This window comes from Coffea eugenioides, chromosome 5 (genome assembly GCF_003713205.1).
Source record: "Coffea eugenioides isolate CCC68of chromosome 5, Ceug_1.0, whole genome shotgun sequence".
Lineage (NCBI taxonomy): Eukaryota > Viridiplantae > Streptophyta > Magnoliopsida > Gentianales > Rubiaceae > Coffea > Coffea eugenioides.
The window spans coordinates 19,848,615-19,876,071 of NC_040039.1; the positions used below are offsets into that span (position 1 = coordinate 19,848,615).

The 27,457-nt window shown below is 37.7% G+C and overlaps 1 long non-coding RNA gene across 1 annotated transcript; it reads right to left on the minus strand.

Annotated features, from left to right (window-relative positions):
* Positions 1–2,911: 2,911 nt before the first annotated feature.
* On the minus strand, positions 2,912–5,478 carry LOC113772550. Its single transcript, XR_003468564.1, has 3 exons — positions 5,425–5,478; positions 3,856–3,933; positions 2,912–3,127 (listed from the first exon to the last, which is right to left on the minus strand). It is a non-coding gene; the product is annotated as an uncharacterized LOC113772550 (long non-coding RNA).
* Between the last annotated feature and the right edge of the window lie 21,979 nt (positions 5,479–27,457).

Genomic DNA, 27,457 nt, shown 5'->3' on the forward strand with positions numbered 1-27,457 from the left:
AATCGAGCTTTATTGTATGACTTGTGGTTGTGATTGAGGTTGAATTGAGATGAAATTTGGTGTTGAGTTTGGATGGAAAAGTAAAGAAAGCAAGGGGAAGTGTTGCTGAAATTTTTACTACTTCCTCTCTTGTGAAATAAGTGAGATAAGAGGGATGATTTTGGGTTGGTTTGGACTTAGGTTACATGTGATTTCTTGCGTGCACCTTGATGGTAGTGTATAAGCTGAAATTTTGATAAAATCATGTGAAAAGTAAGAGGAAAAGTGATGGTTCCTTCTAGTATGCTTTCTAGTTGCATTTGTTTCACTTTAACCTCGAGGTTGGTTGTCTTCTTAGCTATTTTGTAGTCAGAAATTCCAGCCATGAATTGAAATGAAGGACTCTTTGGTTATTCATGTTCTTAGGTCCAATTGTTTTCTTTTCACTCCAAAATCATATTTGCATGTTTGCACTGGTAGTTACTTGGATTTTCTTTGGTTCACCTAAACTTTGGATGGTTGAACTGTAATATTATATCTTGGTTGTTCTTAGGGTTTGTCGGTGATCAAGGGTATAATCCGGGAGGAAACTTTTGACGTTATTTTTGTTTGAACTGGTGAGTGTACCACTCGCATGACTTGTTGCTTAACCGATTTACTTGTGCTTGAAATTTTTGACTTGAATGATTGTGACTTTAGTTCAGCTTGGATGGGACGAGAGTGTACTTTATCACACTCGTTTTCCTTGACTATTTGACTGGTTAACTATGCAATTTGGATCTGTTACTTGTGCATGAGTTGATGTCGTTTGGAGGCTAATATCCAACGACCTTACCGTGAAATTTGAGCTCAAGCCTCATTGGTAGTCAATTGAATCGAGCCAGCAAGGGCTTGGTCGAGGTAGAATGACGGACCATGAGGGAAACTGTTATTGATTCACTGAATATTTCTGATATCGGGTATACTCGAGTATTACTGCCACTGTTTCTATTAGGTATTCGGGTCCGGTAAAGGGTATATTTGGTGGATGGAAACTGGTGTAAAGTAGGGATCTACGGTCATTGTTTTGCTTCTTTGAACATTGACGGAGTGTCAACGGGTTTGGATCAAGTTAATGCAACAGGGAACTTGGCTCTTAAGAGCCATCTGTATCCTTTTACCTGAATTACTTTGTCTAAGTGGGGCTGTTTACTTATATCTTTATTTGATGCTTATATGTGATCGATTAAAATTGTAATTGTGTGATTCTTGACTGCGTGACCCTTTTGGTACCTCATTGGGCGAAAGCTCACTCTGTTACCTTTATTTTCCTTACAGGGGGCTAAGTTTTGGAAGCGTGTGTGAGAACCCTTACTTTAAAATACAAATTTTCCTAAACTACTTGCCTTGCCCTAAGATTAAATCACTTAAAACATTTCCTTGCATTGCATATTATTGCTTTTACTTGAATTGTAACATTTCCTTGAGTTGGCATTTTTTTTATATCTCACAAGATACACTTTGACCAAATGTCCTTTTATTTGTGGTTGGAACTTTATATGATAGTTCAGAGGTGTTAAATAGACATTGGAACATTTGGAGGGTAGAAACTTCATTAGTCAAAGATTAAAGAAAGACGGGCCAAGATTGGGCCATGTGGCAAAACCCTAATCACGCATCTTGTTTGACCAAAAGAATTAGCAAAATTTAAACCATCTTAGCTCCCTTATTTCCCTAGCTTGGCCGGCCACTTGAAGCTTCCAAGGGAAGAGAAGAAAACTCCATCTTCTTGCTTTTAAACCCTAGTTTGATCCTTGAACAAAAATCAAAAGTGAAAGAACTTGAGTTAGTGAGTGAACTACCTTCTGCCCTAGTGTGTGTTTCAAACTTGGAGCTTTGGTTTTGGTGGTTTGTTTTGGTGATTCAAGCTTCACATAAGAGAGGTAGATGACCCTTAAATCCTAGCGTTCTTGTGTTATATCAAGTGTTTTAAGTTTTGATGGCAAACTAGGAGTTGATTGGATGATATTTGTGGTGAAACTTCTTGAACTAAACAAGTGGAAGTAGGGTTGGTTGTTTTGCATACCATGTGTTTGATATTTTGTCCAAGCTTTGTTTATGGTTTTACTTGATGTATTAACATGTTTTGGACCCTTTTTGAGTTAAGGATAACACTTGGTATGATGTTTAAGTTAACCATAATGAAAGGATGAAAGTTGGTGATGCAAGTGAACTAATGGACTGTTTTGCTTGCTCTTGGCTGACCGATTTTGGAGGGGAGGTTTCTCCTTGATTTTGTGGTTCATTTTCACCTTAATTAAGCCTAAGAAACTTGGCTAAACATTGGTTTAAGGTTTGGTGTGAGTTGAAATGGAAATGAAGCAAGTAAAGTGGTTGTTTTTGGGCAAGCAGTGGACTGTTTTGGTTCTTTTAATCATTTTTATGTATCGTATTTTGAGCTCCAATGGTACTAGGTTGAATTGGATGAATTTGACCCAAAACAAGTGAAGTTGGCAAGAGGAAATAGAGTAATTTTTGTTAGGGTTTTGAGCTGATCAGAATCGAAAAATCAGCCAACTTCCTCGGATCACTGGTATTGATAGGTGAGGAACTAGAGTCTGTATTTGGTAACATTGGAAAGCCCTTCGAGTCTAGTTTTCGACGCCGCTAACGGCATGTGATTCTGACTTTCCTACAGTGAGATGTGGCCATTTTCCCAAAACTGCAAAGGCGCGACTATTTTACCCGCGAAGACCACTTTGAACTTGTGACAGCCCCACCCCCCCTAAGGCAAACCAAAGGGCTCGGCGGACAGCCTGTCCAGCTCTCGCCGGGACTCACTACAGTCCTCAAATAAAATACATCACTGACATCCAATAACATAAGGTACAACCTCAAGAATAACGACATAACATTTTTCAAACTTAGAACGAGATAAGATATATTACAAATCTCAAGTAAGGGTATCATTCCCCGAATAAGACAAAAGTCCTCAGTTCTCAAATAATTACATCAAATACTTATCAAGTGAATCGAATTCAAATTATATATGAGATATCCCTTCAGGCACTAATAACTCAATACAAGCGCTTTCTTTGGCCTCGAGCCCTGTGGGGAAAAATTATTTTTGGGGGTCACTAATTAAGTCTCAGAACTTCCACTTCCAAACCTGTTAAGGAAAACAAATTGGGGTGAGCTAACGCTCAGTGAGACCAAGGGAAAAACATGCAAGCATGCGAGTAAAGACATAATATAAAGCAATAACTCGAGTAACAAGTAACTGCGAAACATTAAGTAAGTAGGGAATTTAATCACAATAAAAGGATACGGGAGCTCTCAGGAGCTAATCCACGCGCGATCCAAGCTCAGGTAGTTGACCCTCCGTCAACTTTCACAGTTATCCATGTAGAACTCCACTTACTACCTCCAGCCACCATGACACCCTCTTGGATCCGTAACCAAACAAGCATGTAGGTGGTATCACTTAACAAGTATACCTAGCAAGACCCCTTATTTGGATCAAGCTATAACACTTCCCAAGGTTCACCAAGTTTCTCGACCAAGTCCTTGCCGGCTAGAGTTACAAGGCTAGCCAATGGGTTGGAGCGTCCCCCCCATTCACTTTCAGGTCGATGAGACGAAGCTCCAATCGACAGGATTTGGTCATAGCATTGAGACGGGATGAGCGGTACCTCCTACCCTAAAAGGGCATGATACATTCTGCCGCTCAATGCTCACAAAAACACTTTCATTTGCTTCACATGTAACACGTATCACTTATCAAGCAAATAATTTCATGAAAGAGAGGACAAGGGCGATAAAGTACGCCCTAGCCTCATTAACTAGCAAGTACAAGAATCATTTCATTTAAACACTTCACATGCACTTGATACTCACCAAGTATCGAAAGTCAAAGTTTGAGAAATTAGCTCTAAGACGCTTCGCCGGGAGTTCCCTCGAAGTCCTCTTGAGATCCTGAAAGTATGCAATAATGCATTGTATCTCAAATTCCAGGCCATACAGTATTCGTGTAAAGAAAAGAAATAGTCAATTTTGACTCCAAAATTCAAGTATCCAAAGTATTTCCGTTCATAAGGAACTGACTTTCAAATGAGGTCTCAAGTGATAGGTGAACTCAAGTTCACCATGAAAATAGGTTTGAAATGCTCTAAGAGTTGTAAAAATGTAACCTAGGCCCTTAAAAGAACATTTAGGTCCAAATTGGAAATTTTCACTTTTCGAGTCATTCTTGGAAATATCAGTCCGGAAGTTCGGAAAGTCTAAAAATGGAAAATTTTACACCGTCAAAAATTTCATTCGAAGCATAACAACTTTGTAGAAGGTCACTTTCCAAGAATGAAATCAGAAACAAGTCAATTCCTCCAAGAAAATTTACTATTCATTGAAGATAGGTCAAAACAGTACAAGTTTTTCCAATAATTTTGGATTTTCGTTAAAAATCATAGAATCAAAACCAGCCTTTGAAATTTGATATGCATGTAATGTACCAATCCAGGTTTCAAATGAAAAAAATGGAACTCGATTCCGATGTTCCTAACTCAAGAAATAAATAGTTGAAGCTCGCTAAAATTCCTGGACTGTTGGCCTTTCCAGAAATTTTCCAGATTTAATGCACTTTGCTAATTAGGCTGTATCTTACTCGATTCTCAGTGATATTGAAACTGGTTGGTGGTGTTAGAAACTAGGTTCACAAGGATATATTTATGTAGAAGAAATCATTTCCAAAATCCAGACATAAGCGGTTCAAAATCAAGCAACAAAATGGATTTTCTGAACAGTCTCGAATGAACAGTAATAAAGAGACAGCCAACTTTCAAAACTCGCCACGAATCGCTCGGGACAAACTAGAAAATGAGCTTGGTACCATTTTAAAGCTCTAAGAGTCTACTTTCAAATGCCACAAACAGCACTCAATTTCGATCAGCGAGCAAAATTTTATAGCTACACAAATGTTGCTGGTCAGAAAATTCTGGAGCTTGTTCCAGTTTTGCTTCTTTACTTGTAACTCAAAATTTAACCAACCATTTGGGTTGATTTTTGGTAGACAACCACAATACACATAGCACAACATATATACACCAATTTGGAAGCTCAATTAACACCAGAAAATATTCGAAATTACAGGGCAGCAGCAAACAAGAAAGTCGGGCAGCAAGTCAGAAATTTCAGACAGTACCTTCTCCAAATTTCTAACTTTCTTCCAACTTCATTCCATCAATCATTCTATATACATGTAACATAGCACAATATCAGCAACCACAACATGTTAATTCATCACATCAGCCACCAATAAACATCCTCAAACCCTCGAGCATGTCATGGAATTGCAAGAATATAATTACTCAACCAATCAACCCAAATTCTACCATAGGTTGCAAACCCATGCTACCTTTGCTCCATTTGAGCTATAATTTTGCAAGATTGAAGTGTGGGTGAGTGAGTTACCTCAAGAACTTAGTTGGACAGCTTTAGGGCAGAAATCTTGACCGAAATTCCTCCAAAAAAACTGATGAACAGCCCCCTCTTCCAAGTTAGGATCAAAGCCCTCTAATGGATGATGAAATTTGGAAGTTGATTGAAGTAATTTTGTAAGGATTTTGGCTAGATTTTTCTTCCCTTTTCTTCTTCCTATTTTCAGCCAAACAGAGAGAGTGAAGAGAGGTGAGAGAGTGATATTAGATTTTGTAAGGAAAGTGGAGAGAATTGGTGACTTAATGGTCAACTCATGCTAGGTCTGTTTAGGGTCTTCGCGTGTCCAATTTTCGCGCTCGTTTGCAACTTTTGTGCACTAAACCTCTGAGGTAATTTCCCTAGTACATTAATAGTACATTACTAGTAGTCTAATATCATGTTCTTAAAATCTCCAATTAATCAAATTAATGTGCCTGTCGGGGCCTTTTCGGCACGCGCGCGTATAAAGGTCAAACTTAAGGGTTTTCTCGTTTGAACTTGGAAATTCAACTTATTCGATTCTAAAACTCTAAAATATGATAATCCAAGTATATATATATATATAACAATAAAAAAAATCACGATAAGCAATTCATCTTGAATAAATTTGGGCATTAAAATAATATGCGCGTAAAGAACCAATCGGTAAAATTTATTTTCGAGAAATTCATGTACTTTAGTATTTATTTATTATTTTTTTTTGGATAACTCGAGTACGAAATATTTTTAAAATGACCAATTTAACAATATTTTGAAATAATAAAATTATGGGTCCTCACATCCTCTCCCCCTGAAGAGAATTTCGTCCTCGAAATTCATACCTTACCTCAAAACTCCAGATGTCACTTTTGCATCCCACTCTTACGAATTGTTAAACTTATTCCACATTAAATATCACGTAGGTCTTGTATTCTTAATCTGTTCATGACGAGCGAGATAACAATTCTTTCATGCGGTTCACAGATTCAATTGCCTCAAGAAATTTGTCAATTCAAGAACAAATGATGTAATAGCCCCTTTTAAATTGGTATACGCAATGCACTTTACATATCTCGCAGATCAAATTCGATAAGATCTTATTAGCACACAAGTTTTGTCCTACTGGACCTTAACCCTAATAATCTTTCAAAATAGGTAGTAAGAGCCCTCTGTAGACACCAAATTTTTACTCGTTTTTGTTTTAATTATCTCAAAATTTTATCTTAGACATTTTTTAAGCATTTTGGACATCAAATCTTTTAATTTTATTCATTTTTGCTTATTTGTCTGTTAATTTTAATATTTTTTTGGAAAAAAAGAGAATTGCTCACAAAAAAACATTCTTTAAATTTTTAGATTCAAATTAGGAAGGTTTGTTGTTTATTTTGTTAAAAAAAAAAGAAAAAAAAGAAGGAACCCGAAAGCGGGTTTTTGGCTTGTTTAAAAGGTTCTGTTGACAAAAATGCAGACCCAAATATGAGTGCAAATGTGAAAATGTAAGAGGAATGCAAAATAAAATAAAATAAAAATACAAATGTAAGTGCAAGTGTGCAAATGTAATAAAAGTGCATGTGTGCAAATGTAAGAAAAGTGCATGTGTGCCAATTGAGGAAATGAAGGTGTATGTGTGCAAGTGGATCAAAATATGGTATAATGGTAGTAAATGCATCTAAGTACAATTGGGTGCAATTTGTGAGGTAGAAAATAAATAAGTGATAGGGAAAGAAGAGAAAGTGTGTGAACATGGCATGTGGAGTAAAAAATATAAGTAGTGAGAAAATGTAGATGAAAAAAATGATATGGTAAAATGGAGATGCATGATCCTAGAGGAATGCATCAAGTCGGGTACGGGAATGACTTTTATCTTCATGATTTTAATTTTCCCTTTGATTAGAAGGAAGAACTAGCGTGCTAAGGCTATTTTGTAGCCACACTCGCTCGTTTCCCTTACCTAAAGGGGACTCTCAAGCAAATGTACCCTATAACTAGCATGAGGATGCAAAAACCTAAAATGAAGGGGAAAGGATTGGAGGATCATGCCAAATGCTAGAAAACTAAGAAAAATGTATGAAATGTAGTGAAACATGCAAGTATGTACTAACGAGAGGGGACGGCCTATTGGGGTCTAGCATTGGACTAGCCCTTTTCTAAAATTCTCTCACAAGCATTGGACTTGCGAGAACTCGAGGGGAAAGACCATGGCCAGCGTTGGACTAGCCACGGTGACGCATTCATCCATCACATTCATCTATGACTATAGAAAGCAAGTAGACATGCCAATCACCTATAAACACGTAGCACATAACACTTAACATGCTCGACTAAATGCAAGAGCCTAAGAAAGCAACTTAACACGTAGCCACAAAAGCAAGCAATCAAGCTAATGAACCTATTACATTTGCTAACTAAAACAAATGGGGAAGAGGAAAAATGAATAAAAATGCACTCCAAGCCCTATCTATTACAAGCCAAGAGGTGTACACATACCCCATAAATGAATAAAAGAATGACTTAATAAAAGCGAAAGTAAATGAAATAAATGAAATGAATTAAGGAAAGCAAGGAAAGCAAAGTAGACATGCAATTCTCACTTAGCACGTTGGATCACATGGGGGAGAGACAAAAAAGATAAAAGAAGTTATACCTCCCTTGAGTTGATGCCTTAAATGGAGTGAAATCACTTATTTATCCTCCAAAATAAAAGAAATGGTCAAGGTACCAATTTATTTGGGAAAATTAAAGAAAATAGGCAAACACAAGCTCACTTGGTCATAAAGCCCCTAAAGTCATGACTTAAGTGCAATTGAAACAAAGCATAGTAATTAATTGAAACAAACAAGCAATGAAGTTGTAGAATTAAAACTGCCAAGGACCAAATTGAGGAAATTATTCAATTGGTTGGGTCATAGCGGCATTAGGGAGACTTGAGGGGAGCAAAGTGTAATTTTTTAGAAGCTATTTTGCATGCAAAAACCATGCAAAAACAACGAACAAGCTTCGGCCATCTAGAAGAAAGAAACCTGCTGCCTTTTGTTCCCAAGTTTGCTGCAATTTTTCAGGTTCAGTTCTTTACCATGGCTGGGTTTAATCCAATGGAAAAAAAAAATCCATCCCAACACAACCACCATTCTATCAAACATCAAACTTCGATCATAAGCAAGGAAACACAGCATCCAACACTCAAACATGCAAACTTCACATAAAATCAATCACTGCCCCTTTCCACACCAAGTCAACTATCAAATTAGGATGGCCAAAGCTTGGTGAGTGGTCACGGAGAAGTAAACAGCAAAACAGACGCAGCAGCCTACCGTGTTTCATTACCAACCCAAACATCACCAACAACATCAACTTTTGAATCAAACGATCACAAGACACTCCCCCAATCATCAACCAAGCCAAATATTACATTTTTATTGCAGGATTAGGGAAAAAATCTGACTTGATGACCGTCAGGGATAAAAGAAATAACAGCAAAAGAAAGACGTAAAATGCAGCACGTGTTTTCTCTGCAACTTTGCCACTTATTAACAACCCGGGAAAATTGCAAAGATAACTTCGAACCCAACCACCATTAAACAATAAGCGAAACTCAGACGAAAAAGATTTCAAATCATTCTAGAAGCTTCGGTAACCCAAAGATCGAATTTTTATTAACATTGCAGCAACGAAGTGGAGCATTTCAGCTCTGTTGCAGCAAGTTTTGGCTCCCGACAAGAGTTCCAACATATTCAACTAAGAATGACCCAAGACAAGTTCTAACTTATACAAACATAAAGTGCAAGAATTTAGGGCAATGGAGAGAGGGAGGATTCAACAGGGCTCATGAACATGAAATGCAGCAAGTAATGGAACAGATTCTCCTAATCCCGAACGAAGTTCAACAGCAATGCAAAGTGATTATGAACATTCTACTTCTCTGACCACTAACTCAAAACTTCAAGACAACATTTTAAAACCCAAGGATGACAACAAAACTCACAACCCACGGCCCCCACCTGAAAACGGAAAAAGTTGATGGCTTTTTGGTTCACAAGCTCTCAGTCACATGAATTCAAAACATAACTAGGGTAGCCGAAAGACTTAGCCTTTTTACCCACAAACAAACCCACAGATTCATAGTGAAAATGAAACAAAAGGGAAGGAAAAAAAATAGACAATAAAATAGTAGACATCCCATAGACAAAGATGCTGAATACATGCTTCAACAGACTCGAGCATCTGCGCATGAGGATATGCTGAAGTTTAATGGACAAGGCTAACTTACAGTGCTCGTGCTCTCTCTCTCGGTGGAGATCTATGACTGATGATGGCGTGATGAAGTGATCAAGCTCCTCGCGTGAGAGTCAGCAGCTCCCCTTTTCCTTCGTCTTTTTTTTTCCTAAAGCTTCCTGCTTCAGTTCCTCTTCTCCCGCGCCTCCCTCTCTCAGCTCACTCTTCTCCCCAGCCAGCCCGTAGCTTCCTTGAAGTTTTTTTTTTCTCCCAAAACCTAGCCGCTACCCTTCACTCCCTAGCCGTTCCTCTCTCTCTTTGAGATTTTCCGCCGTCATATCGCTCCCCCCTATCCCATCTCATTTCCAGGCTTCTTATAAGCACCCGAAACCTAAGTATCCACGGTGCACAGCTGCTGCGTTTTCCTTCTGCTAATTTCTACACCATTGGATGGCCTCCGTTCCTTATAAGATTGAGGTTCAAGATAAAGGCCAGATGGCCTTGTACTATGCCAATCTGATGGAGTAGAAAAAATGGGCAAAATGGCCCGGAAAACAAACTGGAAAAAAATGGAGCTGCATTTTTGTCTTCAGAACCTTTTAAACAAGCCAAAAACCCGCTTTCGGGTTCCTTCTTTTTTTTTTTTTAACAAAATAAACAACAAACCTTCCTAATTTGAATCTAAAAATTTAAAGAATGTTTTTTTGTGAGCAATTCTCTTTTTTTCCAAAAAAATCTTAAAATTAACAGACAAATAAGCAAAAATGAATAAAATTAAAAGATTTGATGTCCAAAATGCTTAAAAAATGTCTAAGATAAAATTTTGAGATAATTAAAACAAAAACGAGTAAAAATTTGGTGTCTACACCCTCAAGAATCCATAACTTCAAAAATCATATCCGGTTCCGTATACATGTATGCTGATATCAAGGTACTAAATGAAACCTTAAATTCAATAATATCTTATTGTAGTCCCAAGTCATTTATGAGTATTACCGCCAATTTTTTTTTTTTTTTACCCGAATACGACTTAAAGACCCAAATCCATTAATGCTACTGGTGTATTCATTACTCCCCAATGGCATAATTGAATTTCAAAGTGCTTACTTTTCTGATGAACTAGCCTTAATCACATCTTCCTCTAGAATCCTCAATTAGTTGTAGTCCTATATTAAATCTAACTTGGAAAGTACTACAGTCTCTTGTAGATACTCAAATGATTCATTTATGCAAGGTAAAAGATATTTATTCCTAATACCCACTTGATTCCAGCCTCGATATTATAGACATGGCCTTCTCACAAGGCTACAAGCGTAACAAAATTTAGATACACGAATAAGTCATGAAGTTGATTAAATGCAAAGTAAACTTTCATTTGCTATAAAAGACCATAATAGTTTCATCAAGTTAGGATAAGTTTATCAAATCATTTCAAAAGAAAAGGGAATAAACAAGATTGTAGCAAAACATGCTAAGTCATCCATGTTCAAAGCAACAAAAAGATTTCATCCATTTGCTTAATCCTGACTGTCAGCCTATCAACAACTCAAAGCATCTAAATGAGTAGCAAATCAAAATTTAAAACTTAACTATTCACAACCTATAAATTCTCACGCATCTAAGTCATCCAGGTATATTTACTCTTACCTCTCCACGAATTTGATACGTAAGAAAATCCACACACACGAATAAAATAATACCCCTTGATATAATGATATGTACTTCCATTCTAAGGTCTTACTCATGTATGTAGTGAAACCATAAATTATACGCCATATGAAACAAGTTCCAAACCCTGACTAAAAACTGTTACGCACTAGTAGGACCAGGATCCTTTTCCTCAAAAGTTTGTCTAAATCAAACCAATCATGACCTACAAGATAAAGTCGAGACTTTTGACTTATTTTGAATGTATCTGTGGAAAAATGCAATTCAAAATTTTCAAAATTAGAGTTAAAGATACAAATTTTCTTCATGATCCAAAACTAAATTTTCTTAGTAAGAGATTTCAAATAATGTTTAACCACAATCATCAATACATATTTCAAATCTCTCAAATAGATTTAAGAAGATTAATCATGCAACTTAATGCATGAATTTTAAAACATACACATAATAATCATAACATATACATGGAGGGTGTTCCAACACTTTTCCTCAAAGTTTCAAGTTAAACCTATGTTCGGGTAAAGCGTATATTTTAGAAAATGCCTTTAAGAAAGATAAATAGACATGTAGGTTCATATTCGCATAACCTGTGATCCAACACCTTTACCACCCTTTTATATCCAAACCAAGAGCTAACTCTACTAGTACACAAAGCCCGATCATTTCTAATCTCTGATTCATAACAAATGGGCATTCATGTTCCTAAGAAAAGATTCGAACTTGAACTCTATCTGATTTTGATTCTCAAACGAGTTCAAAATGTGTATACATATATATATATATATATATAAATTTTGTGAAAAAGTAAAACAAGTGAATCTGGGTATAGTACTAGTCAAGTAAAATTGAAAGCGCTTTTGTTCAAGTAGAACAAATAGGTAATGAGTTCAAGTCATCTCACCAAACCAACGAAATACTTTTGGAGTTCAAACTTTCACAAAAGTTGAAATATGGCCATAGGACCACTCATAATATACGTATAAAGCAACTATTAAAATTTCGCATAGGAAAATCTCACTAAGTTCCCAACTAGGTTAATCCATTATACACTGGTAGATCTAATCTTCTGGTTTATTCTCGATTCATATTCAGTACTAGGGTCTCATTAAATTATATAAGACTATCCATCAATTTTTCTCATGAGTACGGGGTTGTCTAAGCCCTAGGCCACGACCCCTTTTTCCCATTCCTGCTGCCAAACTTAATAGAAGTCTATAAGCGCAAGAAAAGGAATAATTAAGCATAAAAGAACTTAATGCATATACAAGTTGCAAAAATATTTAGAATCAAAACATGCTTCTTTACATGTATCAAAAGTTATAGCACGAGTTAAGAAGTCACAAAACAAGCCCAATATGTCAAATACTGTATATAGGCAATTAAGTGCCACAAAATACAGAAGTATATGCAAGCAGGGTACAAAAGGTCTCACGGCGTGCACCACCCTTCCTAAGTCCATAGTTAAACCAAAGGGTCCAAATATCACTAATTTCAATCAAATCACATGCCTTTACGAAATTAGATCCAATCAAACCATAACACAAGCTGAAACCAAAGGTTATCCATTCGAAATTCAAAATCTTTAATAAGCAAGCCATCAGCCAGAGCACCATCATCTCCAAGAATAACCAGTCTTAGGGTTTTATAGTTAAAGCCTCAAGCTCCAAGTTCAAACCCAAGAAATAAGTACAACTTGCTAACTTACGTGTCAAATGGAAACCAAGTCAATTCACACTAATTTCGTGCTCTTGAATGCGGTTACTCTATATCTCAAAGTTCCCTCATCCCGTACACCTAAAGATAGGCTCACTCTTCTGGAAAACCAAGAATTTTAAAACATAAGAAGAGTATTTAAAGTAACCAAAAATCTTATCAAGTTCAAGATTTACATTATAAAAACATAAGTTCGCCATTCTTCCGAAAACTCAAGATTTTTTTTTTTTTTGTGTAAAGCATAAACAAATTCAAGTGTGAGAATACACCAGCATACAATCAAGGGGGAAAACTTAGTTTAGAAAATTTTAACCTTGTATCAGCCCATCATATACAAAATTCAACAAACTCATCAGTTATTCACAAATTTTCAGATTGAAATTCAAGTAAAACTCACATATTTACCAAAATCGGAAAATTATACTTACTTAAAGCATATATCTATTATTTCCAATCATCGTCTGAAAATAAAACTAGTACATCTTAGTTTTTCTTTAGAATTTCAAAGCAAAAATTCTCTAGGAGGTAAATGGGTGGGAAATGCATTTTATTCCTTTAATACTCTTTTATCTTGGTTCAAAATCATCATACATAGAGTTTGACCATCAAATCTCGGTCTGTTATCCTCCATAGCCAGTACTAATAATTATCTTAATTCTTCCACACTTACAAGTATAATAATAATTCAAATTCGTCCAATCTTTCACTACTAATCTCTCATCCCATATTTTCCTTCAATATAACATCACCTAATTCCTCAATTTCATTTCTACAAGTCCCAAGTAAGAAACTCTCAAATAATCAATTTGTTTAACCCCTAGGATACAATAGGTCCTCATTCACATAATATTCAAATTAATCCCACAGTCAGGCATCCTAAACTTTAAGCCGAGGATACACTACAAGATCTAGAGCCTAAGCTCTGATACCAGCTGTGACAGCCCCACCTCCCCCTAAGGCGAACCAAAGGGTTCGGCGGATCGCCTGCCCAACTCTCGCCGGGACTCACTACAGTCCTCAAATAAAATAAATCACTGACATCCAATAACATAGGGTACAACCTCAAGAATAACGACATAACATTTTTCAAACTTAGAACGAGATAAGATATATTACAAATCTCAAGTAAGGGTATCATTCCCCGAATAAGACAAAAGTCCTCAGTTCTCAAATAATTACATCAAATACTTATCAAGTGAATCGAATTCAAATTATATATGAGATATCCCTTCAGGCACTAATAACTCAATACAAGCGCTTTCTTCGGCCTCGAGCCCTGTGGGGAAAAATTATTTTTGGGGGTCACTAATTATGCCTCAGAACTTCCACTTCCAAACCTGTTAAGGAAAATAAATTGGGGTGAGCTAACGCTTAGTGAGACCAAGGGAAAAACATGCAAGCATGCGAGTAAAGACACAATATAAAGCAATAACTCGAGTAACAAGTAACTACGAAACATTAAGCAAGTAGGGAATTTAATCACAATAAAAGGATACGGGAGCTCTCAGGAGCTAATCCACGCGCGATCCAAGCTCAGGTAGTTGACCCTCCTTCAACTTTCACAGTTATCCATGTAGAACTCCACTTACTACCTCCAGCCACCATGACACCCTCTTGGATCCGTAACCAAACAAGCATGTAGGTGGTATCACTTGACAAGTATACCTAGCATGACCCATTATTTGGATCAAGCTATAACACTTCCGAAGGTTCACCAAGTTTCTCGACCAAGCCCTTGCCGGCTCGAGTTACAAGGCTAGCCAATGGGTTGGGGCGTCCCCCCCATTCACTTTCAGGTCGATGAGACGAAGCTCCAATCGACAAGATTTGGTCATAGCATTGAGACGGGATGAGCGGTACCTCCTACCCTAAAAGGGCATGATACATTCTGCCGCTCAATGCTCACAAAAACACTTTTATTTGCTTCACATGTAACACATATCACTTATCAAGCAAGCTATTTCATGAAAGAGAGGATGTGAGAACCCGTATTTTTCCCATTTTCTAGGTTGTATTATTTTCCGTGGCTTGTTTTCTGCATTTTCGTGATTAGGAAAAATTTCTAGATACTTTTAAGGAGCAGATATAATTTTTAGATGATTTTTCTAGTATCGAATAGGTTTTGAGAAATTAAGAGCGTATACCGGACGTGGGACCCACTAGTGCGAAAAGTTCGGAAAAATTCGGCCAACTAGGTTAAGTTTTGGATACTGGATTTAATTTACCGGGTGTTAAGAGATAATTAGAGGAAGCTATTTGGATTGATGTGAGAGGGAACAAAGTGATAGACTTGCATTAAATAAGCGACAAGTGTCACTTGGCTATTGGTTCGACCATTTGACTACTATTGCATGTCTTACCAATTGACTTAAATATCTTAAAAATTCACCAAAAATCCCTCATTCTTCTCTTCCTCTTGGCCGATCTCTTAAGCAAGGAAAGAAAGAAAACCTCTTCAATTTCTTGATTCCATCTTGCTCCAAATCACTAAACCAACCATTTAAACTTGTCTTTGTTCCATAAAACATCTTCAAGTAGTGTTTGTGAGTTGTTGTGTGAAGTTATTTGGAAAGTTAAGGTGACCAATTGCTCTCTCTCTCTTGTTTTTAAGGTGAGTTGTGAAGAACCACCCTCCTTCCTTAATTGATGCTTAAATCATGCTTAGTGGTAGTATGAGATGCAAGTTTATGGATTATTTCTTAATTTGTGGTTGAAGTGATGAAGTTTTATTATTTTTGGGGATTTTTATGTTTTAATATAAGCATGATTGTGTGGCTATCTATGATGATTGGAAATGGTATATAATGACTTTAGGAGGTGGAAAAAGTGATTAATTGCAATCAATTTCTGTTTTGGAAGAAATTTCAGAAAATTAGGTTTTGTGAAGGAACATTCTGCCCGAATTTTTAGCTCCTAGTTAGAGGCCGAATTGGCCTTGGCTTAAAACATGAAAGTTGTAGGGAATGACATTTTAAAGGGGCCTACAAAATTTCAGGTCAATCGGATTAGTGTAGAATGAGAAAAGTCGAAATTACTATTGCTGTTCTGGTTTTACCCGAATGTAAGAATTGCGCCTGTAATTGGTTATTTTGGCTGGAATTGCTTCCGAATTGGTTGTTGAGGTCTTCTGATGAAATTTATCCCTGTTTCTTAGCTTTCAGATGGTTTTGGAATTTATGGATTTGGACTTGGAGAGCCTGAGTTATGATGTTTCCGCTAGAATGCGTTTTGGTGAATCTGTTTTACGTTTTTGATGTAGTATCTTGCATTTTTGACCTGTTTGCACTCAAAACTGGGTTGAGTGACCTTCTGTGATGTTGTATCCCTGTCTTTTAGCTTCGATTTGGTGGGTCGTACACCTTCATCCGATAGTCGTAGTGAAATTGGTGCCATTACCGCAAAACGAGGACAAAAACTGTTTTTTTCAGGGCCAAAGCTAATTGCATTTCCGAATTTTCTGGTTTCCTTTAATGTTTGTATATGCTTATGGAATCCTATTGGGGTCATGTTTGGCCTTGGTTTATGACTCGTTATCGAGTCTCATTGTATTTGTTTGCATGTTTTAGGGTGTGACCGTGGTGCACAACGTTCTTTTGACGGAAATGCATCAAACCACATTTGCGAGCTTGGTGAGTGTACTACTCACTTGTGTGTTACTATATGGCTTTGAATGTAAATTGTTTGAAGTGAATTGAATGTGACTTGATTGAAGTGAAAGTGTACTTTATCACTCTCACTTATATGCCTTATATCATTGTTGTCATGTTATTGGAATGTTACATGAAATGAAAGTACTTGACTTGGTGTTGATTAGACGAGTATCCAACGACTACAAATGTTATCATTGAGCTCAACCCCATTGGTAGTTGATTGAATCGAGCCGGCGAGGGCTTGGTCGTGCCAATTAATGAACCTTGGGTAAAGTTATATGGAATCTTGTAGTATGCGAGACTCTCGATTCCGGTATACTCGAGTAATACCAAAGTGCAAGTGTTTGGATTTCGGGCCCGGTAGGGGGATGTTAGGTGGAAGGAGTGGGAGTAAAGTGGAGTCTACGGTTGGTTACTTTTGAACATTGACGGAGAGTCAATGACGTTCGATCAAGAAATGCAAACGAGGAAAGGGCTCTTGAGAGCCATCCGTATCCTTTTGTCACCATATTTGACGTGTACCTTTGCTTATTTTACTATATTGAATGAAAGCTTGATGCTTATATGCACTTGGTTGCGTAAGTGATAGTATCTCACTGGGCAATTAGCTCACACCGTTCCTTTTGTTTTCCTTACAGGAATATGACTCTTTTTTTGGCATGAATCTTGATAGATGGTTGCCGAATGAACTAGATGTATATCTCTTTTGTATTGTATATGAAGTGAAACCCTAAATGTATCTTTAGGGCCGTTTTCACTTTCAATTTGGCAAACCGTGTATATATTAACTTTTGAGAACTTTTGTATGTCACTTTGGATTGTAATTGCAAAAGTTCAAGATGTGAATGTTTGTTTGATATTTGGTTGCGTTCTGACGGGTCGGTTCCTATTCATGGCCGACTCCGAATTTCATTTTTTTTTTATTTTGGGTTATTTTGCCCTTTTGCCTTATTTACGCGCGTTATAAGTTCCGGAACGCAATAGATCGCTCTATACTGAACCGTTAGTCCTGGCGAGAGCTGGGCAGGCAGTCCGCTAACCCCTTTGGTTCGCCTTAGGGGAAGGTGGGGCTGTCACAGAGGACAAGGGCAATAAAGTACGCCTTAGCCTCATTAACTAGCAAGTACAAGAATCATTTCATTTAAACACTTCACATGCACTTGATACTCACCAAGTATTAAAAGTCAAAGTTTGAGAAATTAGCTCTAAGACGCTTCGCCGGGAGTTCCCTCGAAGTCCTCTTGAGATCCTGAAAGTATGCAATAATGCATTGTATCTCAAATTCCAGGCCATACAGTATTCGTGTAAAGAAAAGAAATAGTCAATTTTGACTCCAAAATTCAAGTATCCAAAGTATTTCAGTTCATAAGGAACCGACTTTCAAATGAGGTCTCAAGTGATAGGTGAACTCAAGTTCACCATGAAAATAGGTTTGAAATGCTCTAAGAGTTGTAAAAATGTAACCTAGGCCCTTAAAAGAACATTTAGGTCCAAATTGGAAATTTTCGCTTTTCGAGTCATTCTTGGAAAAATCAGTCCGGAAGTTCAGAAAGTCTAAAAATGGAAAATTTTACACCGTCAAAAAGTTCATTTGAAACATAACAAGTTTGTAGAAGGTCACTTTCCAAGAATCAAATCAGAAACAAGTCAATTCCTCCAAGAAAGTTTATTATTCATTGAAGATAGGTCAAAACAGTCCAAGTTTTTCCAATAATTTTGGATTTTCGTTAAAAATCATAGAATCAAAACCAGCCTTTGAAATTTGATATGCAGGTAATGTACCAATCCAGGTTTCAAATGAAAAAAACGGAACTCGATTCCGATGTTCCTAGCTCAAGAAATAAACAGTTGAAGCTTGCTAAAATTCCTGGACTGTTGGCCTTTCCAGGAATTTTCCAGATTTAATGCACTTCGCTAATTAGGCCGTATCTTACTCGATTCTCAGTGATATTGAAAACGGTTGGGGGCGTTAGAAACTAGGTTCACAAGGATATATTTATGTAGAAGAAATCATTTCAAAAATCCAGACATAAGCGGTTCAAAATCAAGCAACAAAATGGATTTTCTGAACAGTCTCGAATGAACAGTAATAAAGAGACAGCCAACTTTCAAAACTCGCCACGAATCGCTCGGGACGAACTAGAAAATGAGCTTGGTACCATTTTAAAGCTCTAAGAGTCTACTTTCAAATGCCACAAACAGCACTCAATTTCGATCAGCGAGCAAAATGTTATAGCTACACAAATGTTGCTGGTCAGAAAATTCTGGAGCTTGTTCCAGTTTTGCTTCTTTACTTGTAACTCAAAATTTAACCAACCATTTGGGTTGATTTTTGGTAGACAACCACAATACACATAGCACAACATATATACACCAATTTGGAAGCTCAATTAACACCAGAAAATATTCGAAATTACAGGGCAGCAGCAAACAAGAAAGTCGGGCAGCAAGTCAGAAATTTCAGACAGTACCTTCTCCAAATTTCTAACTTTCTTCCAACTTCATTCCATCAATCATTCTATATACATGTAACATAGCACAATATCAGCAACCACAACATGTTAATTCATCACATCAGCCACCAATAAACATCCTCAAACCCTCGAGCATGTCATGGAATTGCAAGAATATAATTACTCAACCAATCAACCCAAATTCTACCATAGGTTGCAAACCCATGCTACATTTGCTCCATTTGAGCTATAATTTTGCAAGATTGAAGTGTGGGTGAGTGAGTTACCTCAATAACTTAGTTGGACAGCTTTAGGGTAGAAATCTTGACCAAAATTCCTCCAAGAAAACTGATGAACAACCCCCTCTTCCAAGCTAGGATCAAAGCCCTCTAATGGATGATGAAATTTGGAAGTGGATTGAAGTAATTTTGTAAGGATTTTGGCTAGATTTTTCTTCCCTTTTCTTCTTCCTATTTTTGGCCAAACAGAGAGAGTGAAGAGAGGTGAGAGAGTGAAATTAGATTTTGTAAGGAAAGTGGAGAGAATTGGTGACTTAATGGTCAACTCATGCTAGGTCCGTTTAGGGTCTTCGCGTGTCCAATTTTTGCGCTCGTTTGCAACTTTTGTGCACTAAACCTCTGAGGTAATTTCCCTAGAACATTAATAGTACATTACTAGTAGTCATATATCATGTTCTTAAAATCTCCAATTAATCAAATTAATCTGCCTGTCGGGGCCTTTTCGGCACGCGCGCGTATAAAGGTCAAACTTAAGGGTTTTCTCGTTTGAACTTGGAAATTCAACTTATTCGATTCTAAAACTCTAAAATATGATAATCCAAGTATATATATATAACAATAAAAAAAATCACGATAAGCAATTCATCTTGAATAAATTTGGGCATTAAAATAACATGCGCGTAAAGAACCAATCGGTAAAATTTATTTTCGAGAAATTCATGTACTTTAGTATTTATTTTTTTTTGTTTTGGGTAACTCGAGTACGAAATATTTTTAAAATGACCAATTTAACAATATTTTGAAATTGTTGGTCTCTGGACGACATTCGGACGCAGATGCTTTCGGATGATAAAATCCCATCGGACGTCCGAACGACAACTTGGTAAGTTTCGGACGATGGGATTGGATGATGATTAATCTGTCGGACGTCCGACAGCCCCAACGGCTAGCTGACTCTTCATCTGCCTTCTATCCATTGGAAGCATTAATGAAGCCCATTTTTGGTCCTCTTCAAATACAAACGATTCTGAACGAGAAAGTAACTTTTGCACAGTTTGACTACAAGATCTAAAGAGATATTTTAGCTAGAAAATAGTCTCCCAAGCAAGATTTGTTCTCCTAGTTGTGTGAAGTTCTTGTAAGCTCTTCTCTTGTGTTTGAAATTTTCAATAGTGTAGCTTTGTTGAGGGTTATCTGAGTGATAGTAAAACTTCCTAGCTTGACTAAGTGAGGCTTGGGGCAAGGAGGAAGTGATCCCTCCATTGTACATTGAGTTGATTATTGTTCATCAAAGAGAAGGTGCTCATCTTTGTGATTGGTCTTCAAGTTTGAGGAAAGCTTGGTAGACAATCGGTTTGATACTCTATCTTATTCTTTTTGTTTAATAAAATTCTCATTGCTTATATATATATCCTTATTTCTGATCAACATTGTTCTATTCTTTAAAATTACTTGATTGATCTCTACTAGAAAAGAAGGTAAATTTTTATTAAGTAAAAAGTGCATAAACTCAATTAAGTTTTTAGACAACCTAATTCACCCCCCCTCTTAGGTTGTCTTTGGGCCTTACAGTAGTGCTAGTTTCTCCACCATCAAGGCACTAGCGACATTAGCACAACTACCTCCATCTATGATCAAGCTACATACCTTGCCTTTGATATAGCAACGGATGTAGAAAATGTTCTCCCTTTTTGCATGGTCGGCGGCCTTTACTTGAGTTGCTAAGGCTCATCTAACAACTAGTCCAACTCGCTCATTGACGGGCAATGCTTCCTCTTCTTCCTCAAGTGATGGCATCTCCTCCTTTTCATCCTCATCATTGGTGAGAGACTCACCATTTGGCAAGATGATCATAGTGCGTTGGTTTGGGCATTGACTAGCGATGTGCCCTCAGCCTTGGCACTTGAAACACTTGGTGTCTCGATTCCGTCCCATGCTCGACTCACTGGCAGTCCTTGGTGTTGCCTTAGACTCCCACTTAGTCACATCTGGTCTCGGTCTTGAGGGGGTGGAACTACTCGGCCCTTTGTCTTCCTTCTTTTGGAGGTGTAGTTCAAGGATAAGAGGGTGAGAAATTGGTGTAACTCCAAGGCTGACCCCCTGTGACACCCCAACTTTTAAGATGCTATTATTTTACAGTTTCTTTCGTTCATTTTATTTTAAAACATTATTTTGTTTCAGGGAAGATACTAAAGTTATTTCTTTGGGTTTGATTTAAAACCTTATTTTGTTTTAAAAGACTAGAAACCCTAAAATTTTAATCAAAAACTCTAGTTTACTTGTGACTATGTTTAAATCCCTCATATTTGACTCAAAACCCTAATTTTATTCTATGGAATTGTAAAATTCATCACATTTTTCTTAAAATTCCTTTTATTTGAAAATTATTCATTTATTATGGCCCTACTACTCAAGCACCCCATAATAAGTGCAAATGAACCTAGAAAGTAGGGTTTCACTTTTCGTTTTCAAGATTGGAGCAAATTAGGGTTTTCGCGATTTTTCGCCGGATGATTTTTTCGGTACGGAGCAAGGATCAAATTTGGTGATTAAAAGTGACTTTTAAGTGAGAAATAATATGTTATTAGGAGCAATGATACAAGGGTAGCAAATAGGAAGTAAAAACCCTAGTACATGTGTTTTTAAGAAAAACGGCGCAAACCGACGGGTACCGTGCACTACCGATTGACCGCACCACTTGACCACCACTTTCTTACCACATGAGCTCATTAATACTTGAGCAAAATATCTCCTTATTTCCAGCTAGCTTTGACCGAAATTGGTGGCCAAAAATGCAAGGGATAGTGAGAGAAATTTGCATGACTTTGGTGGTGCCAAGTGTCACCACCCTATGGCTCTTTGCTTATTTTTTTTTCTTGCCTTTTATCCTTCATTTCAGCTTCATTTCCTTCATTTCTTTTCTGGTTTTGGTCGAGCTTAAGAGGGAGAGAGAGAGAGCAAAAGAAACAACTTCAATCCATCTTGAGTTTGAATCATTTGAGTGCAACCAAGAAAAACTAAACCGATTGATTGTTAGTTTGGAAGCTTGGGAAGCTAAGGGAACCAAAACTTTCAAGAAATGATGGAGGATCACTCTTGCAAGGCTTTGACTTAAGGTATATTGGCTGATCACCCTTTTCTTCTCCATTAATCATAATCAAGTTGGTTGTTAAGCTTAGAATTGAGCTAGTGATACCTATTTTCAAGTGGTTGTGATGATTAGAGGATTGTATTTTGAGCTAGGGTTTTGATTTAGTTGCTTATAATTCTTGTGGTTTAGGTGTTATATGATGTATATATATAGTATATGATCTTGTAAAGGTGATGGTAGTGGTAGATTCAAGATGAATGTGAAGTTTGGCTTGAAATACCAAAAATTCCAGATTTCTGGAAAAATTTCACCTTGTTCTGTCCGGTTCTAGTTCGTGTAGTTAGAGGCCGAATTAGGCTTGGCATAAAACATTAAAGTTGTATATAATGGTATTTTATAGTTGCCTACAAAATTTTAGCTCAATCGGAGCAATGTAGGACATGAAAAGACCAAAATACCCTCGCTGCTTTAGGTTAAATTCCAGTGTTCCACGTGGACAGTTCAGACTTTTTGGCTGTGTTTATTCACTATAATCCGTTCGGATTTAGCCATTTTCTAAAACATTAAAGTTTTAGTACCCTTTCTTAGCTTTTCAACGCCACAAAGAACGTCTTAAATGGACCTTGGTATACTGAGATATGGCCATTTGAATACAGTACGGTTGATTAGCCGACTAGTTGGATTTTGGTTCTGTAAATTGGGAATTTGACTAGGTTTCATTGGAAACTGGACTAAGTGATCTTCATGAAAATTGTATCCCCGTGTCTTAGCTTCGAAACGGTTTAATTTGCGCCTCAATCCGATAAGCGTAGCCTCGGATGTGTTATTTCCGCAACCACGCGTCAAATCTGTCTTTTGCTAGGTTACATTTCCGCACTTGTTATCATTTTGATTTTTGTTCTTATGTTATTATGAGCCTATGGAATGGCTATTGAAATGGAATTGTGTTATGGATAACTTTGGGTTGGATTGAGTAAAATATTGAAGCCATAAATGGCTGGAAAATGGGTAAACACAAGGGGCATGCCGCCGAATTTTCACGAGAAAGATAAACTAGTCTTCGGAGTCCTAGTTTTATATTTTGCAAATTTAACTTGGACACACTGAAAAATGGATTGAGTTATCTTCATGGAAGTTGTAACCTTTTGTCTAAGGTTCGAGACACTATCTAGTACATTTTGATCCGATAACCCTAGCTCCCGTTATGGACAAGATCGTGTAACCGTTTTGATTATTTTGACCGTTTTCAACTGTATTCGATCGTTTCAGTTATAAATTGCTGTTGTATGGCCGTTTCACTCATGTGTGTATATAATCTGCCCATACAGATCTTGAGGCTTTTGACGGTGACGGTCAAACTTCGTGAATTGTATCATTTTTCGTGCCAAGTTGTATCAAGTGAGTAATTGGGTGGTTATTGATGTGAAATTGTTAAAATGCTTTGTACATGTTAAATGGGTACATAGACGAGGGTGTACTTTATCTCACTCGACCTAAGCCCATTCTTTGTTTTGATTTCCTATGTGAGAATACATGTTTTATGTTGAGTATCACCCTCTTGCTGTGTGCTGAGGAGGGGAATTACATGACTTGAGTATCACCCTTTTGCTGTGTGCTGATAGGGGTGATCTCGTGACTTGAATTAAACCCCATTTGCTGTGTGCTGTTTGGGGTAAGTATCTTGTTGTGCACTTGTTGAGAGATACCATCTATTGAGAGATCGGATATCTCAGGGCTTGGTTCCAGCCCGGTTCCAAGGATTAGACGAACTATTCGAGCCAGCCAGGGCTTGGTCGAAGATAGTTCCATGCTAAACTTGGGATTTAGTTTCTTGTTATAGCTTTGACGAAAGCTAAGTTACTTTATTTCGCTCGAGCTGCTGTGTGCTGTTGACTGGCCAGCGGGGGTTGATAAGGTCAACGGGGAACGTTTAAGTGGAGTCTACGGACCATGAGTACTTGGTTGACGGAGTGTCAACAGGCGTTCAAGTTCGGGTAATTGAACTGGCTTTGGAGCCACCCGTATCCTACACTTGTGATGTTACTTTTCTGTTATTGATGTGAAATATCCTGATTTACTTGTTTAATTATGTGAGTTTTATTTTCCCCCCTGATTGCTCACTAAGCATATAGCTTACCCCATTCCATTTGTTTTCCTTAGCAGGGGGCCGACGCGGGGGATCGCTCGGGAAGGTGTTTAGTGTTTCGATTTTAGATAAGTGAGCTTGTACTTGTTATAAGTTAACTGGTAAGATGTATATAGTTGTTGTGGTGGTTATAATTATCAACTTTTCTAGGGTTTACTTTCTGGTACTCGGGGTATGTATGATTTGATGTATATTTGAGATTTATATTGCAATTTGTTTGAGGTTTGTAGTGAGGGAGTGAGTCCCGGCGAGATCTGGGCAGGCGACCCACCGAACCCTGGGGTACGCCCTAGGGGGAGGTGGGGCCGTCACACCCCCCCTCTTAATCCTCCTTTCGATCTTGATGGCTTTCTCCACCAAATCCCCAAGCTCCACATAGTGGTGTAAGTCCACTTGTTTAGCAATTTCGGGCCTTAATCCGTTCAAGAAGCGCGCCATTGTCGCTTCTCGATTATCCGTAATGCCTGCCCGCAACATGAGTATTTCATCTCCTTGTGATAGTCCTCGATGCTTTGAGCTCCTTGACTGAGGGCTTGAAGCTTTTGGTACAAGTCACGGTAGTAGTGACTTGGTACGAAACGCTTCCTCATTAGTCGTCTTAATTAGGTCCAAGTTTGCACGGCGAGTTCACCACTCCTCCTTCAACTAGTGGAGATTTGATCCCACCACACAACGATGTAGTCGGTGAATTCGACCACGGCCAACTTAACATTTTGCTCCTCCGTATAGATATTGCAATCAAAGACAAGTTCGATCCATTTCTCCCACTCCAAATATGCATCGTGGTCCGATCGTCCTTGGAAGGGAGGGATTTTCATTTTTATGCCCGGAATGTGGTCACTTGATGGTCTAGTATCTCGCTTGGACCTCCTTTGGTTAGGTTCATAGTCGTTGTCCGAGTTAGAGTTGCTAGACTCATGCGCATGCATTTTCCCACGGCTGCCTTTGGAGCTTCCACGTGGCAACTCCAAACTATCAATGCGTTGGTGCATCAATTCGAGTTTTTGGTCCATCATGCGTCCCAATTCACCTTTTATTGCCTCTGTAAAAAGTTTAAGATCAAAAGCTTAGGGGCTTGCTCCTCCCTCATTAGTCATGGTGAAGTATAGGGTATGAATCTAATAATGAAGAGAAGCAAAGTTTACCCCGCATACTCCCTCACGTGTATCCTCTCGCTCTCGTGTCTAATCGCTCTAATGATATCACCAATGTGAGGCTCCTCGGTCAACTCCTTGAAGAAGTTAGAACTCCTTTCTAGAGTTGTTCAACTTACCAACCAAGATCACAATATTGTAGCAATTGAAAGGAAACAATGAAGAGACTGACCAATACACGACTCAAAGCTGAAATTTTAAGGATCCCGACAAGACTCTATCGAAGGAAAGACTCTTGTTATTGCTGGAAATTTGGTTCGTTGCTTTCTTGTTGTTTCGGGCAGGTTGTTTATGGAGTTTGTGGTATTTTGGAATGCCCAAGTGGGGCGGTTTTCTAGCCCTTGAAGGTCAATTAATTTGGTCCATAAACGTCTTGCAACCGAAGTAGGAAAGCATGCCAAAGGGGGCGGTTTATGAATCTGGTTGGGTGTTTTTTTTGGAAGACAAGGGTTTGGGAAGGTTGTTTGGGTCTGATGTGGAAAGGGTGAGGCTATTTTAGGAAGGTTTGAATTCGATTTCTTGGATTTCTTGGCTGACTTCAATCCCAACAGCTTTAGGATTAGAAGTGGATCAAGAATGGAACTTGTTTTCCAAGTAGGAAACTAGAGCCAATGCTTTCTTCTCTTTTTTTTTCTCTTTCGTTTCTTTTTCTTTTTTTTTTCTTTGCGGCTCTCTCTAATTTGTTTTTTTCAAGATCTCAGATTTTCTGTCCCAACAACTTAGATTCGGATCAAGGTTCAAGTTTGCCAAGAAAGTTGAAGTTTTCTTCCCAAGTTTCAAGAAACCCGTGAGGTGTAAGCAAGAATTACCAAATCAATTTTGGTTGATTCAAGAACTTCAAGATTTCGATCAAGAAGCTCAAGAACTTCCCCAAATTAGGTCTTGGTATCCAAGATTTGCAAGAAACAACACAAATATTCAAGGTTTAATGGTGAAATCAGGTTCTACAGTCCAAGAAAAAAGAAATTACAGCAACTTGACTCAAGAACAATGGTATGCGACACTTTATTTTGACACTTTTGTTGGGTTGTTTGTACAACCAAAGCAACACAAAAAACACAAGGAATAGGCTATAATCTGGATAAAATCGGCAGCAAACTAATGCCTAGAATTCCTGGACAGATTGCACAAGGACACAATACATGATATGGAAAGACAAGGAAGAACCCTAGTGGCTGTTTTTTTTTCATTTGTTTTCTGGACAACACAAGAAAGACCCCACAACTAACAACAACTAGACACAAACAAACAATGAACAAATCTGGAAAAAATTAATGTAAAACACCAAACAGAATTTCGGCAAAGCACCAAAACAGAATTTTGGACAACTTGACTCAAAAAGGAAAAAATAAAGGGATATAACGTGATACCTCTTAACTAGCTCTGATTACAAACTGATACAAACGTCGCCAACCTTGTGACGAAACCCGTAAGAGATTAGACTCAGGATCAACAAGAGGATACCAAGCTTGGAGCGGATGACCTCAACCCGTTAATCACGTAGTTAAAGAACCTTGGTATAATGGTAGTAGACACCACAGCCTAGTGCGATTCTAGATTGATAAGTCACGAACACTTAGAGAAATTCTAAGTTATTCAAGAAGCCTTGGAGAAACCAAGAAAACTCTCAAAATCTGATTTATTGATTGAATGAACAAAACATGACCCAAGGTAGGCTATTTATAGCCGTACAAGTAGAAGACCTAAAGTGCAATGGAAAAA